Genomic DNA, 17,480 nt, shown 5'->3' with positions numbered 1-17,480 from the left:
TTGAAAATATTTCACTGCAACTGTTCAAAGTAATGCTATGCTATATAATTTTGTATTTCATACTGTAAGGAGTTTATTAAGGAAAGTCAGCGAAGAAGAGCAAATCGTGTTTAACTAACTTGCTTAAGTTTTTTCACGAGGTAACAGGGAGGGTTGATGACGGTAATGCTGTTGACATGGTATACATGGACTTCCAAAAGGCATCTGATACAGTGCTGCACAACAGACTTGTGAGCAAAGTTAGAACTCATGGAATAAAAGGGACAGTAGGAACATGGATACAAAATTCGCTGAGTGACAGGAAATAGATAAGAGTGGTGATCGGCTGTTTTTTTGGACTCGAGGAAGGTTTATCGTGGAGTTCCCCTGGGATCGATGTTGGGACCCTTGCTCTTCCTGATATATATTCATGACCTAGACCTTGGAGAACAGGGCGTGATTTCAAAATTTACAGACAATACAAAACTTGGAAGTATTATAAACTGTGAGGAGGAAAGTGTAGAACTCTGAAAGGATGTAGACAGTTGGTGGAATGGACCAACAAGTGGCAGATGAAATTTAATGTAGAGAAGTGTGAAATAAATCCAGAAAGCATTTGATAAGGTACCACATCAAAGGTTATTGTGGAAAATAATAGCTCATAGAATAGGAGGTAACAAATTAACCTGGATAGAAGATTGGCTGGCTGGCAGTAAATGGGTATTTAACCGATTGGCAGGATGTGATGAGTGGAGTCCCATAGGGGTCTGTGCTGAGGCCTCAACTTTTTGCAATTTACAATGACTTAGGTGAGGGAAGCAAAGGCATGGTAGCTAAATTTGCAGACAACACAGATAGGTAGGAAAGCATGTCAAGAAGAAGACAGAAGGAGTTTGCTATTGGATATAGATGATATAGTGGGCAAAAATCTGGTGGATGCACTACAATGTGGGAAAATATGAAGTTTTTCACATTGGCAGGAAGAATAAAAATGCAGAGTATTACTGAAACGGAGAACAACTGCAGAATTCCAAGCTCTAGACGGATCTAGGTGTTCTTGTGCATGAGTCACAAAAAGTTAGTATGCAGGTACAGCATATAATCAAGGCAGCTAATGAAATGCTATCCTTTATTACGAAAGGAATTGAATCTAAAAGTGTGTATGTTATGCTTCAATTATACACGGCATTGGTAAGACCACATCTCAAATAGTGTGCAGTTTTGGTCTCCTTATTTAAGGAAGGATGTAAGTGTGTTGGGAGGGAGTTCAGAGAAGGTTTGCTAGGTTGATACTTGGAATGAGTGGGTTGTCTTCAGAGGAGAGGTTGGACAGGCTGGGCTTGTTTCCACTGGAGTTTAGAAGTGAGGGGTGATTTGATTGAAGTGTATAAGATCCTGAATGGTCTTGACAAGGTGGACATGGAAAGATGTTTCCTCTTGTGGATGAGTCCAGAACTAGGGGGCACTGTTTTAAAATTAGGGGTTGCCCTTATGAGACAGAGTAAGGAGAATTTTTTTTCTCTCAGAGGGTGTGCGACTTTGGAACTCTGCATCAGAAGGTGGTGGAGACGAAGTCACTGAATATTTTTAAGGTGGAGGTAGACAGATCCTCGTTAGGCAAGGGAATCAAAGATTATCGGGGATAGATGGGAATGTGGAACTTGAAACAAAAACAGATCAGCCACGATCTTATTGAATGGCAGAGCAGGCTCAAGGGGCTGAATGGCCTACTTCTGCTCCTATTTCATATGCTCATATATTTGTTTGCTCATATTATTTATTTTGGTAGAGCCCTGGCCAGTAAAAGACATGTCATATTCATAACTTTAAACATGGGCTGTGCTCACATGGAAGCTTCTGTAACTGCCTTTATTTTAAAATGGACGTTGATAAACCATTAAGATGGCAGCTAAGGGGGTCAGGTGACCTTTGCAACTTCAAACCAGACTATCAAGCTTCCCAAAAGTTCTCAATTTAATTATAATGGATGGGGATCTCCCTCTTAAATGGGCAAGCCAGACAGCACTCCTCTGTGGAATTCAAACCTGCTATTGTTTGAAGCTTATTCCAAAACAGAGTCAATGGACACCTAGACTCTGTCACCAGGTTTTCAGTGTTACAAAGGAAAGCTGACAAAACCAGTTATCTACAAGTGTGAAAGATCACCATCCATCTTCTACTGTATAACAATGGTCGTTGACCATGTGACTGAAACTGGTTCTCTGATACCAAAATCCTTTTATTCCAACACTTAGGAGAGACCCTGGGCAGTATACAGAATAACACCAACAAGACAACAGCCGCAGAAAAAGTCTGTGCCACCTTCACCTTTCAAAAGCGGAAGGCTTAAAAGCCTTTTTTTTAAAAAAAACCTCCCATCCTGATTCCAAAGCTCCTGTTAAAAAAGGGGCCTCCTGACAGAATAGCCACAAGTGCCTGACTTCATGACCTGCTGAACTTTCTTCTCTTTGAAGTAATCCTGATATCCAACCTCCAGCCATCTAAAATTCCCTGAACTATAATGCAAGGGTGAGAAAAGCTTCTTTCTTCACTGGACTCTCAAAGACACAAGAACTGCTAATTATTCTTTTTTTGATTAATGCTTCTAGATGTGTGCTTTCTTTAGTTGCATCTTGAGTATGTGGTGTGTGACTGACGCATTTAGATCTTTCGGGCTGAGAGTGTGAATAAACAATCCTCTTACCCACTGACGTCTTCTGCTGGGACTTTTAAAATTGATCACATACTTACAGGGGTTTAGAAACACACACATCTACCTTTCCTAAATGAAACCACATTGATTATGGAAAAAAGGAAAGGGAATTGGGGGTTTCAGTTTATTTCTCCTCCCTGTCCTAACAAGTAAGAAGAATGTGGAGGGACAATGTAAAATAAAGGATATATTCTAAAACGATGCAGGAGCAAACAGACCTGGGTACATTTGTACATAAATCATTGAAGGTGGCAGGACATGTTGAGAGAGTGGTTAATAAAGCATACAGTATCCTGGGTTTATCAATAGGGGCACAGAGTACAAAGGCAAAGGAGTTATGTTAAAGCAGTGTATAACACTGGTTCAGCCTCAACTGGAGTAGTGTGTCCAGTTCTGGGTGCCACACTTTCAGAAGGGTGTGAAGGCATGAGAGTGCTGAAAAGATTCACGAGAATGGTTCCAGGGATGAGGAACTTCAGTTACATAGGAAGATTGGAGAAGTTGGGATTGTTCTCCTCAGAGAAGCTCGAGAGGAGATTTGATTGAGGTATTCAAAATCATGAGGAGTCTGAACAGAGTAAATGGGAAAAATCATTCTCAGTGGTGGAAGGATCAAGAACAAGAGGGAACATATTCAAGGCAATTGGCAAAAGAAGCAATAGCAACATGAAGGAAAACTTTTTCATGCAGTGAGTGGTTAGATTCTGGAATGCACTGCCTGCATGTTTGGTGGAGGCAGATTCAATCAAGACATTCAACTTTAAGTTGGATCATTATCTGAAAAGGGTTACAGGGAGAAGGTGGTGGAGGTGGTGTGGGGTGGCACTAGGTAAATTGATCCTACAGAGAGCCAGTGCAGATACAATAGGCCAGATTCCTTTAAACTTTGTTCTTAGTTTTACAGCTGACCTGAATTAGGGGCTGTGCTGGATTTATCCTAATTTTGTTAATTTAGTTTAATTGGCTTAACTCAAAAGGAGTTACAATAGGCCAGAGGGCCTTCTTCTATGTGGTAACCATTCTATGATTCTATGTATTAAACCACTAAATCAAAGCCAAGAAACACATTAGCACAGCAGAACATGATGCACTGAAGGAACTCACCAAGACTCCTTAGACAGCACCTACCAAATCCATGACTGCTACCATCTAGAAGGATAAGGGCAGCAAATCCATGGGAACACCACCAACTGGAAGTTCCACTCCAAGCCACTCACCATCCTGACCTGGAAATATATCGCTGTTCCTTCAGTGTAGCTGGGTCAAAATCCTGGAACTCCCTCCCTAACAGCACTGTGGGTGTACCTATGCCACATGGATGCAGTTGTTCAAGAAGGCAATTCACCACCACCTTCTCAAGGGCAATTATGGATGGGCAATAAATGCTGGCCTAGTCAGCGACACCCACATCCCATGAATGAATAAAAAAAAGGGTAACTGAGCCACATTGTGAGCCCGACTGATAATATTAAATTGATTGTTAGTTAATTTTTTTTTAAGCACACTTGGGATTGTTCAGCAAGCGCTGTCAAATCGTGGAATCACATCTAATGTTAGACACCATGTACTGAGTTTTGCAAGCACAGGCTAGTTGAGTATGGTCAGTACTCTGCCTAATGGGACATGCTGTTTGATACAATCTGCCAATCATTAGGGCATACAGCGTACATACCTTGCATTGCACCGACACTGAAATTTTTATACCACATTATTCACCCACTAACAGGATGCTGCCATCAAGCCAAAAAGATGTTCTGCCTACTACAGTATGAGAGTGGTGGTGGTGCAAATAATCAATGATTTCAAAGGAAATTGGATGGGCATTTGAAGGAAATTAACCTGCTGGGCTACAAGCGGCGATCAAGCAGGGGAGTGGGACTGGATTACTCCACGGAGAGCTGGCAAGGACTCAATGGGCCGAATGGTCGTTTTCTGTGCTGTAAATGACTTAATATCCTCCAATTTAGCATGAGCAATGCTATAGGAGATATGCTAGTAGAATTTAAAGTGCTCTGAAGTCTGACACTGCAAACATTTCTAAAACCAGGCCTGCTACCTATCAGACACCAGAGACCAACACACAAGGAAACCTGCAATTGGATTCAACCACATTCATCGCCAACCATAAATTAAATAGTGTTTTGCAACCAAACATGATCGCAGATGGATGGTAACAACTATTCTGGGTTTCATCATCATTCAACTTGAAGAACCACATTACAATCACTATCAAAGGAAGAAATGAAATTCAAGATGCACATCTGAAAAATTGAAGTGCACCATTTTATAAGAAGGCCTGTTCTTTTTTCAGTCTCTCATAGAACAATAGGGAGTAGTGCAGGGATCATTGAAGAATAACTTGGGTTAAATCCAAAATAAAGCATTATTTTTAATTTGCTCTCGAGTTGCCGGCAACATTAGCAAAGTCATTTTATTACACGCTCCTAGTTATTCTGAAAGCTGATGGGAGAACAACTTTGGTAAAAATTGGTTTATAGTCAAGTCGCTGGCTAGGCCACTTGACAGAGAATTAAGAGTAAAAACATATTTTACAGGATTGGAGGCAAGTGCAATTCAGAGTTGTTGAGGGGGCAGGTTCCCTTGACTGAGGAACATCAGTGAATTGGTTGGATTTTTACAGCAATCCATCAACTTTGGACTTTTTCCTGGTGATAACCTAAATATCGTCAGATCTACTGAATTTAATTTCCCAACTTACAATATCATAACCATTACACTACCATGGAGAACGAACTGCCTTGTTGGGCCACGTAGCCATTTTTCCTTGTTTTCTTGTATCCATGCCCGATTTCCCAACATTTGTCATTTCATTAACTATGCTAAAATATTAGTTAAAGGAAAGATCTTGATATTTAACCAAGGTTGATGGATTGCTGTAAAAATCCAACCAATTCACTGATGTTCCTCAGTCAAGGGAACCTGCCCCCTCAACAACTCTGAATTGCACTTGACTCCAATCCTGTAAAATATGTTTTTTCTCTTAATTCCCTGTCAAGTGGCCTAGCCAGCGACTTGACTATAAACCAATTTTTACCAAAGTTGTTCTTAAAGTTGCTTAATATGCATCAAGCCATTGTTTCCAGGACTGTCACTGACCTCATCTCCTCTGGGGATCTTCCTCCCACAGTTTCCAACCTGATAGTCGCCCAATCTCGGACGGCTCGCTTCTACCTCCTACCCAAAATCCACAAACAGAACTGTCCCGGTAGACCGATCGTCTCAGCTTGCTCCTGCCCCACAGAACTCAGTTCTCGTTATCTTGACTCCCTTCTCTCTCCCCTTGTCCAGTCCCTTCCCACCTACATCCGTGATTCCTCTGACACCTTACGTTACATCAACAAATTCCAGTTCCCTGGCCCCAACCGCTTCCTCTTCACCATGGATATCCAATCCCTCTACACCTCCATCCCCCACCAGGATGGTCTGAGGGCCCTTAGCTTCTTCCTCGAACAGAGACCCGAACAATTCCCATCCACCACTACTCTCCTCCGTCTGGCTGAACTTGTTCTCACACTGAACAATTTCTCCTTCGACTCCTCTCACTTTCTCCAAATAAAAGGTGTGGCTATGGGTACCCGCATGGGCCCCAGCTATAAAAACAAAAAACTGCGGATGCTGGAAATCCAAAACAAAAACAGAATTACCTGGAAAAACTCAGCAGGTCTGGCAGCATCGGTGGAGAAGAAAACAGTTGACGTTTCGAGTCCTCATGACCAGTTCTGTCTCAGAACAGTTCTGTCGAAGGGTCATGAGGACTCGAAATGTCAACTCTTTTCTTCTCCGCCGATGCTGCCAGACCTGTTGAGTTTTTCCAGGTAATTCTGTTTTTGTTATGGGCCCCAGCTATGCCTGTCTCTTTATGGGGTATGTGGAACATTCCTTGTTGCAGTCCTACTCCGGCCCCCTTCCACAACTCTTTCTCCGGTACATCGATGATTACTTCGGTGCTGCTTCATGCTCTCGTCGGGACTCGGAAAAATTTATTAATTTTGCTTCCAATCTCCACCCCTCCATCATTTTCACGTGGTCCATCTCTGACACTTCCCTTCCCTTTCTTGACCTCTCTGTCTCAATCTCTGGTGATAGACTGTCCACCAATATCCATTACAAGCCTACCGACTCCCACAGCTACCTTGACTACAGCTCCTCACACCCGGTTTCCTGTAAGGACTCCATCCCATTCTCTCAGTTCCTTCGCCTCCGTCGCATCTGTTCCGATGATGCTACCTTCAAAAACAGTTCCTCTGACATGTCCTCCTTCTTCCTTAACCGAGGTTTTCCACCCACGATCGTTGACAGGGCCCTCAACCGTGTCCGGCCCATCTCCCGCGCATCCGCCCTCACGCCTTCTCCTCCCTCCCAGAAACATGATAGGGTCCCCCTTGTCCTCACTTATCACCCCACCAGCCTCCGCATTCAAAGGATCATCCTCCACCATTTCCGCCAACTCCAGTATGATGCCACCACCAAACACATCGTCCCTTCACCCCTCCTGTTGGCATTCCATAGAGATCATTCCCTCTGGGGCACCCTGGTCCACTCCTCCATCACCCCCTACTCCTCAACCCCCACCTATGGCACCTTCCCATGCCCACGCAAAAGATGTAACACCTGCCCCTTCACTTCCTCTCTCCTCACTGTCCAAGGGTCCAAACACTCCTTTCAAGTGAAGCAGCATTTCACTTGCATTTCCCCCAACTTAGTCTACTGTATTCGTTGCTCCCAATGTGGTCTCCTCTACATTGGAGAGACCAAACGTAAACTGGGCGACCGCTTTGCAGAATACCTGTGGTCTGTCCGCAAGAATGACCTAAACCTCCCTGTCGCTTGCCATTTTAACACTCCACCCTGCTCTCTTGCCCACATGTCTGTCCTTGGCTTGCTGCATTGTTCCAGTGAAGCCCAACGCAAACTGGAGGAATAGCACCTCATCTTCCAAATAGGCACTTAACAGCCTTCCGGACTGAATATTGAATTCAACAACTTTAGGTCTTGAGCTCCCTCCTCCATCCCCACCCCCTTTCTGTTTCTTCCTCGTTCCTTTTTTTTCCCCAACAATTTATATAGATTTTTCTTTTCCCACCTAGTTCCATTATTTTTAAATCTTTTATGCCCCCCACCCCCACTAGAGCTGTACCTTGAGTGCCCTACCATCCATTCTTAATTAGCACATTAATTTAGATAATATCACCAACTTCAACACCTCTGTGTTCTTTTGTCTGACATCCTTTGATGATCTGCTCCTATCCTAACACCCCCACCATTCCACTCCCCACACACACGCCCCCTACCTTAAACTAGCTTATATTTCCCTCTCCTTGTAAAGAAAGATCAGTTCTGTCGAAGGGTCATGAGGACTCGAAACGTCAACTCTTTTCGTCTCCGCCGATGCTGCCAGACCTGCTGAGTTTTTCCAGGTAATTCTGTTTTTGTCTTAATATTTAAGGGCCTAACTGGACACAACATCAAAAATGGTGTATTCAAACATCAATAAATTTACCAAATTCTGCCCCTACTACAGATTTGGATGACTGGCCAGTGACATTATTTAACCTCGACAATATTGGGTACCCTAGGATGGCAATTGTGATGCACTAACAACCCAGTGGTTATGTAATCAAATCCCACATGGCATGTTATGAATTCAGTAAATCTAGTCATTTGCAGGCCGGCACAAAATAAAGTGACAATAAAAGCTGCAGAATTGTTACAAAAACTCAACATGTCCACTATTTAAGATGTGGGTTCTACTGTCAAATAGACCCACACATCTCGGTTCTGTCGAAGGGTCATGAGGACTCGAAACGTCAACTCTTTTCTTCTCCGCCGATGCTGCCAGACCTGCTGAGTTTTTCCAGGTAATTCTGTTTTTGTTTTGCATTTCCAGCATCCGCAGTTTTTTTGTTTTTATCTCATAATTCTAATGCTGGTGAACAAAATTAAGCTATGATGCATCAACTATCAATATAAATCAGTGGGCAACTGAACTACAATCCCAACTCAGTGAGCAAGGCTCCAGTCATGTAAACTGTATTTGGCAGAATTAAGTATAAAACATAAAAGTTTCGAACAGAGATTTGATGTTTTTATTTAAAAGTTTGAAGCCAAGCAGAACAAGCAAATACTCAACATACAAACATACGAATAGTGGTAGTAGGCCATTCTGCCCCTCAAGCTTGCTCCGCCATTCAGTAAGACTCAGCTACACTCCATCAATTATTAATACTGACAGTCACATTTCACTCTCAGGAAAGTCATGTTTTCTGGTTTAAAGTCAGAAAACAGAAGTTTGCAACTGCATTAAACCTCTCCAGAGTTAGAGGGCAACTTTTATTCTGTAAATTTTACGCATCTGACCATGGAGCTATTCATCCCTTACCCTCCAAGTGCAGAGAAAGCTTGTGTTTTCTCCCCAAGTTTCATAATGCCTTTGAATTAAATAATTTTATTCATGTAAAAGAATGGCAAACGCAGATGGAGATGAATGGAGCAAGTTACACTCATAACCTCAATCTGCTGCACTGGTTAGACAATGGGTATTTTGAAAAAAAGTCAACTTTATATTGTCACTGACAAAGTAAACCAACGCCAAATTTCATCCTCCCCATCAATAAGATCAGGCTTAGGGCAGCATAGTTGATGTGCTTTACACAGATGGATACACATACACAGAAAATATATGTCCATGCAGATCTAAGAAGAGATTTATCCAGTGATACAGGAGGTCTGCTCCCACACTCAGGGTTCAAGGACTCTCCTCACTGTTGTGTTAACTCGCAGTAGCTCCCACGTGAAAAATGTATATTCGTTCAAATTTCTGGATGGACATCCGCCCTTCCCCATCTCGTCCGTTCCTCCTCACACCCTCTCATCTCCCTCACCCCATTACTTCCTTCAACCCCTCACCCCCCCGACCCCCTCGCCCCCTTTCCCCCAACCCCTTCACCAGCCCCGACCCCTTTTGCCACCCACGACTGCCTTCGCCCACTCTTGACCCTTCACCTTCCTTGACCCCCACCCCCTTCAGCCCCTCTTGCCTGCACTTGGCCCTTCTCACCCCCCCCACCCCCCTTTTCCCCCTTCAACCTCCACCCCCTACAACCCCCTCACCAACCACCCTCTTAAAACCTTTCTGCCCCCACCCCACTTCTCCCCTCACCCCCCACCCCAGCCCCCACTCGGACCCTCCCACTCCACCTCCTTACACCCCTCGCTGCCCACAGCCCCATCACCCATTCTTGCCCCTCTCGCCCCCCACCCCCCCTTCACCCCCATCCCACCATCTCATCTTGGCCCCCTCACCCCTTCAGCCCCCCTCAATCCCCAACCCCCTTCATCTCCCTTGCCCCCCCACCTTCTTCAACCCCCTCGCACCCCACCCCTTCCACCCCCTATTGACACCCATCCCCAACCCCTTCACTCCCTCTTGCCCCAGTCAGACCTCTTGCTCCCCCACCCCCTTTGCCCCATCGCCTCCCCTTCACCCCCCTCCCCTGCCTCACTCCACTTTCACCCCCCCGCCCCACACCCTCACCTCCCTGCTCCACCCCCTCACCCCCCTGCTCCACCCCCTCAACCCCCTTTCCCCCCTCACCTCTCACCCCCCGCCCCACCCTTTCACCCTCCGCCCCACCCCCTCACCCCCCCTTTCACCCCCCACCCCACCCCCTCATCCCCCTGCCCCACCCCCCCACCCCACCCCCTCTTTCACCCCCTGCCCCACCCCCTTTCACCTCACCTCACCTCCCCTGCCCCACCCCCACCCCCTTTCACCTCACCTCCACTACCCCCTCCTCGCCCCCTCTCGGAGGGGGGGGGCTGGTGTGAGGGTGTTGAGGCGGGGGGCGGGGGGCCTCTCCCGCCGGGCCGCCTCCATCCCCTTCACCCTGACGCCGGCGAATGTCCGCTCACTGCCGCCTCTAACCGCGCCTTTTACAAACAGGGGATAAAATCTCCTTCCCTATGAGGGAGAGTCCCAGTGACTGACCTGCCATCAGCCTGACTCTCTCCCGCCTCCTGCGCGGCCGCGCTCGACTCCGGGGGTGAAGCTGTGATCGGCGGCAGCGCCTCCGTGACCCACATAGAGCGCTTTCAGGAGCGACCAACACCGCAATAGGACCCCTGTGCGCCGCCTGGCGGTTGTCTTCTTCTCGCCTTACCTCAATTCTCTTAATAAAACTGATGCTTCCTTACTTAATATGTTACTTAAGTTTGTCCTTTACCTCTTTCTGCAATCGCATCAGATCTTTTCTTGTTCATAAATAGTACATTTGTTAACCTTTTTGAATACATATTTTATTGACTGTCTAACAGGGAAAATGCAATTTCCTAAAACATTTTGAAAGGAAATCAACACTTCTCTTGTTAGTAAATATAATGTATACAGCATGTTAATGCTAAATAAACCTGAACATGCGATTAATTTAATCCAAATTAAAAGTAAACAAAATAAATTAATTTCGCAGGTTTCAAGATGTCAATATTTGTGAAACTACTGTTTTAACATTGAATTTCACATTGTGTTTTATTTAAAATCTATTTAGAACTTTTCATTTGTATTTCCCATAAGTGACTAACAATCGTGGTTTGGAGAGAAGAGTTGCTGCACTGACAAATCAATTTGTTTACCTTATACCTTGCTCTGGATTGATTTTGCTGATTAGTTTCCGATGATAAGGCTCTATTGCATCCCCAGCCCAGTATGAGTTCCAGAACAAGGGGATATAACCTTGGAATTAGATCTAGGCTATTCAGAAGTGAAAAAAGGAAGCTTTATTTTCACACAAGGTTGGGATCTGGAACTTGTTAGTCCAAAAATATATGGCTGCTGGGTCAACAGAAAATTTCAAAACTGAGATGAAGAGATTTTTATTTGGTAAGGGTGTTAAAGAATATGGAGCAAAGGCAGATAAATAGCATTGAGATACACACAGCCATGAGGGTTTGTATTTTATTCATTTGTGGGTTGTGTGCATCACTACTGACAAGGCCAGCATTTATTGGCCATCCCAATTGGTTTTGAGAAGTTGGTGGCAAACTGCCTTCATGTACTGCTACAGTCCACATGGTGCAGATACAACAGAGTGAGAGTTCTAGGATTTTGACCCAGTAGCAATGAAGGAATATTGATATACTTCCAAGTCAGGATGGTCTGAGTGTTTAAGGGCCTAATTCTGTCCCTTTTTTTCTCAATGTATTCTTTAATCACCATTTTTAAATTTCTCAGTTTTCTCTGAAAACTTTTCTCTCACCTCCTGTTGAAGTCCTGTGTCTTTGCTGTGACACAGTTCCACAAGCACTAGTTACCCTTTAGTAACTATATATATAAAAAAAACAAAAAAACTGCAGATGCTGGAAATCCAAAACAAAATCAGAAATACCTGGAAAAACTCAGCAGGTCTGGCAGCATTGGCGGAGAAGAGTACAGTTGACATTTCAAGTCCTCATGACTCACCCCTTTTGTATCTCACTGAAGTAACAATTATTGTGTAAAACAAAAACAGAATTACCTGGAAAAACTCAGCAGGTCTGGCAGCATCGGCGGAGAAGAAAAGAGTTGACGTTTCGAGTCCTCATGACCCTTCGACAGAACTTGAGTTCGAGTCCAAGAAAGAGTTGAAATATAAGCTGGTTTAAGGTGTGTGTGTGGGGGGCGGAGAGATAGAGAGAGAGACAGAGGTGGGGGGGGTGTGGTTGTAGGGACAAACAAGCAGTGATAGAAGCAGATCATCAAAAGATGTCAATGACAATAGTACAATAGAACACATAGGTGTTAAAGTTAAAGTTGGTGATATTATCTAAACGAATGTGCTAATTAAGAATGGATGGTAGGGCACTCAAAGTATAGCTCTAGTGGGATTTTTTTTTAAATAATGGAAATAGGTGGGAAAAGGAAAATCTTTATAATTTATTGGAAAAAAAAAAGGAAGGGGGAAACAGAAAGGGGGTGGGGATGGGGGAGGGAGCTCACAACCTAAAGTTGTTGAATTCAATATTCAGTCCGGAAGGCTGTAAAGTCCCTAGTCAGAAGATGAGGTGTTGTTCCTCCAGTTTGTGTTGGGCTTCACTGGAACAATGCAGCAAGCAAAGGACAGACATGTGGGCAAGAGAGCAGGGTGGAGTGTTAAAATGGCAAGCGACAGGGAGGTTTGGGTCATTCTTGCGGACAGACCGCAGGTGTTCTGCAAAGCGGTCGCCCAGTTTACGTTTGGTCTCTCCAATGTAGAGGAGACCACATTGGGAGCAACGAATGCAGTAGACTAAGTTGGGGGAAATGCAAGTGAAATGCTGCTTCACTTGAAAGGAGTGTTTGGGTCCTTGGTGAGGAGAGAGGAAGTGAAGGGGGAGGTGTTGCATCTTTTGCGTGGGCATGGGGTTGTGCCATAGGAGGGAGTTGGGGAGTAGGGGGTGATGGAGGAGTGGACCAGGGTGTCCCGGAGGGAGCGATCCCTACGGAATGCCGATAAGGGGGGTGAAGGGAAGATGTGTTTGGTGGTGGCATCATGCTGGAGTTGGCGGAAATGGCAGAGGATGATCCTTTGAATGCGGAGGCTGGTGGGGTGATAAGTGAGGACAAGGGGGACCCTATCATGTTTCTGGGAGGGAGGAGAAGGTGTGAGGGCGGATGCACAGGAGATGGGCCGGACACGGTTGAGGGACCTGTCAACGACCGTGGGTGGAAAACCTCGGTAAAGGAAGAAGGAGGACATGTCAGAGGAACTGTTTTTGAATGTAGCATCATCGGAACAGATGCGACGGAGGCGAAGGAACTGAGAGAATGGGATGGAGTCCTTACAGGAAGCGGGGTGTGAGGAGCTGTAAGCCTTGGTGTGTTTGTAGTCTATGTAACTGTGGGAGATATCATAGCTGAGTTTGATTCAATTATCACATCCTCTACATTCACACATTTTCAGCAGAGACAACCAAATAATCAGGATTGGAAACTATAACTGATGTTTCCTTCCCTTTTGTAGGGCACTGAAGCCATTTGCATTGCCTCTACCAACCTCCCTTAGATCAGAATAAAAACAGAAAATGCTGGAAAAACTGAGCAGGTCTGGCAGCATTTATAGAGAGAGAAAGACAGTTAACATTTTGAGTCAAATATGACTCTTCTTTGGAATTGGAGAGAGGTAAAAATTGATGGGTTTTATGCTGTTGAAAAATTGGGGAGGGATAGGTGGAGAAATATAGCTCTGGGATAGGTTAGAGGGCAGGGGAGATTAAATGACAAAGATGTCATGGAACACAAGACAAAGGGATTAGTAATGATAGTATTAAAGACTAAAGATTTGATCCAGAGTAGGTATTAATAGCAGAATAAAGGTCAGCACTGTCTGAAAGCAAAATAGCAGAATGTGTTAATAGCAGAAAAAGATCCAGCACTGTCTGAAAACAAAAACATGAGAAGATACAGACAGGCATTTGGGAAAAAAAATTCACAATGGAAGACAGAGTTCATGAGTTGGAATTGTTCAATTCAAATGTTGAGTCCAGAAGGCTGTAAAGTGCCTAAGCAGAAGATGAGTGTTATGCCTTCAGCATGCACTGGAACATTGTAGCAGGCAGAGGACAGAAATGTGAGTCTGTGAGCAAGATTGTGAATTGAAATGGCAAGCAAATGGAATGTCGGGGTTATGCTTGCAGACTAAGCGGAGATGTTCCACAAAGTAGCTACCCTGTCTGAGTTTGGTTTCCCCAATGTAGAGGGTACCACATTGTGAGCAGCAAACAGTAGATTAAATTGAAAGAAGTACACATAAATCACTGCTTCACTTGGAGGTTTAATATGCAATTTCCCTGGCCTTTCATTGGATAAACTTAGAGCCATCATAGAAGTATCAATATTATGATTTATGGAAATAATACTGGATTTCGTTGGAGTCAGCATCTTAAAAATGGGAAATGGCAGTTTTGAAGGGATTGGTTCAGGTCTACATAGCATTATGCTTTGAAAGTCAGGTAATGATTGCACTATTATCCCAGCCATGTTGTCCATGGGAATTGACACTAGGCTAATTGTGATTTTAATGGCATTATTTCTTCCAGCATCTCTGGATTGCATTGAATTGAACTGGTGTGGGGGAAAAAAAACCTGTCACAGTTCCACAGACCAGCATAACATGTATTGAAAGAAAATGTGGTATCTCATGGAGTTTTCTGTAAGATCAGGTTGACATGGAACTTTCAATGCATTTTGAAATGGAATATTAAGACCAACCTCAGTTTTTTAATATTAAATGTTTACAAATAGACGATTAAATGGCCATTTCTCCCAAAGATGAAATCTTCTCCGATCATACTTGTTCATACATATATTGGTGGCTGAACTCAGGTGAAAAAGTAATGAAGCATGAGAAAAGATTAGAGAAGCTTGAACTTTACAATCCCAAAAGATGATGTTTACTGGATGTAATAATATTTTTGTGTATATCTAGTTGATTATTATTCTTTTTGGTTAAATATTGGGAAACCACTTTCTACAAAAATAACTAATTAGGTTCCAACAGAATAAAACATTATCTCAGATACAGCCACAATCACATGCCACCACCTAACTAAGTGTCTGCTGATCTCTAGTACTAACACCGGTAGCAAAACAAAAAAATTCTACCATGTCCTTGGACTCAGCAAATCCCATTGAGAGCAGGAAAAGAGCACTAGGCAAAATGGTATAATTTAAATTCCACTGAAGGATCCTGTCCCCAGACTCTGAGTATAAAGGCAGGATAATGATTAGCAAACTAAATGGTATAGATAAGATAATCACAGATTACTACTTTAAGGTATACCAGAAAAATGGGACCTGGGATATAAATGAAAACAAACGAAAAATACTTTAATCAGGAGACACCTCTTTATTCAGAGCAAAATAAATATTTGGAATTATTTACTAAGTGATGTAACTGAAGCAACAATTTAGAGATTCATTAAAATGCAATCAGTTGGAGAGTTAATGTACTAGAGTTTGGCTAGATGAACTGACTTTTTATTGTTCCTGACTTGTCTCTCTCTGGGTTTCAACACTACCAAACCAAGTAACATTTCTACCCTAGAAGTCCCCAATTTTGACTGAAAGCTACAAATATGGATCACGTAAAACAAAATGATTTTTACATTTTGCAGTTATTGGAAATTCAGTGAAAGATAAACGTGAAAGCATTTATTTACACAAGATTTGAGAGAGCCAGTCCAATCTTTTAAATTGTAAAAGTGTAGTTACTGTGATAATTAGTTCAGCTACAACCCCACTATATTCCAGCACATTCATATTCAGCATTTCTATACAGCAGCCCAAAATGTATCAGTAAATTTTCCATGTGCAAGCCCATTATAGAAATTGTAAAACAAAGTATTTATTGCATTTAATGCATATTCTTCAAAATTAAAAATCTCTTCAAAGAACAGTTCACCTTTGCACAATCGATTTGTGAAATGAATTTGGTTTCTTGATAGAAAAACAAAACCATTAGCAAATCCTGCCACCAAGTGGCCCTGCTTTGGTAGAGCCTCACTTTTCATTTAAAATAGTCACTTTACAGATCTTCATAGGCCTCAAAAAATACTTGCATTTATATAGCATGTCATGTCAGATAAGCATCTCTAAATTCTTCAAAGCAGAGAAGAATATACATACCAAAGAGGATGGAAAAATTTGAAAAAAATAATTTGGAGACAGATGAAAAAAGCGTTCAGTGACATGCTGGGGGAATGGATAAACACATGACAGATGAAATTCAATGCAGGTAAGTGTGGTAAAAATTTGACAAGAATGAGCTGAAGGATGTTGCAGGTAAAATTTAGGTATAGCTGAGGTGCCAATGGTTCCTTTGTCCATTCTCACGACTAATGGTGATGCTGAGTTACCAGTGGTAGCTGTTATATGAATCCCTTGAAGTTAAGGTAGAATTAATTCTGGCTAGGATTGGAACTCAAGGCAGATCAGGCTGCTTCCTTTATGGCAACGTTACGCTGGTGACTATCTTGTATTTTTAACCATTTGTTGAGTTCTGGGATTATTCAATGGAATGGAAGGACTTTAGAAGGTTGGTGGTGTTAGCAATGAGTAGTGTTATTGGTTACTGCAGGGCCCTAGGTATTTTTTCTGGTATCAGGGAGTTTCCTTAATTTGTTTTTTCCCAAAATCGGCTTAGGTTTTTCCCTTCTCTTTTATTGTTTGTTCCCTTTCGCAGGACTGCAACTCAACAAAACCATGGCTGATCTGTGATCTAGCTGCACATATAAATTAACTGGAACAACTTCAGGTCAGTAATGAAATTAAGAGCACCTAGTTCATCCAGAAGCTCTGAAGAAGTTATATTTGAATCTAAACGTTAACTGTCTCTTTCCCATAGATGCTGCCAGACCTGCTGAGTATTTCCAGCACTTTTTTTATATCAGTTGATCTAACTGGCAAGGCGCATCCCTCATTAAATGAGACGGTTTTGAGAATGTTTTCAGACAGGAACAGCAGTGAAATGTTTTCTGGAGAACATCAGTTGAAGTAGAGGAAACAACTAAAATGGAGGCCTTAAATTACAGGGAACAAAATAGATATTCTAAATAGTTTCTTTCGTGCAACAGTCAGACTCTTACTACCTTGTGCAGCCTTGATGTGGAGGCGATGATTTCCCATTGTCTATCACTGTACAGCACTTAAGTTTTCAGCCTGAATTAATGATATCAATGACTAGTCATGGTAATGACCATTACGCCTGGAAGCCTAACAGCAACTGGCATAACTTCAAAAACCAAGTGCACTGGCAAC

General features: G+C 43.1%; 1 protein-coding gene across 1 annotated transcript in view; it reads right to left on the bottom strand.

The window, feature by feature from the left end:
• Window positions 1-10,795, bottom strand: part of mib2 (MIB E3 ubiquitin protein ligase 2) — a 273,357-nt gene extending 262,562 nt beyond the window's left edge. Inside the window, exon 1 of the mRNA XM_041206822.1 lies at window positions 10,701-10,795. The gene's annotated coding sequence lies outside the window, so the exon portion shown is untranslated. The remainder of the gene's footprint in view (window positions 1-10,700) is intronic.
• Window positions 10,796-17,480: the final 6,685 nt, after the last annotated feature.

The sequence above is a fragment of the Carcharodon carcharias genome, chromosome 15 (genome assembly GCF_017639515.1).
Source record: "Carcharodon carcharias isolate sCarCar2 chromosome 15, sCarCar2.pri, whole genome shotgun sequence".
Classification (NCBI taxonomy): Eukaryota; Metazoa; Chordata; class Chondrichthyes; order Lamniformes; family Lamnidae; genus Carcharodon; species Carcharodon carcharias.
Note: the sequence above shows the minus strand (reverse complement) of the source record. Positions and strands in the feature narration are given on the sequence as shown.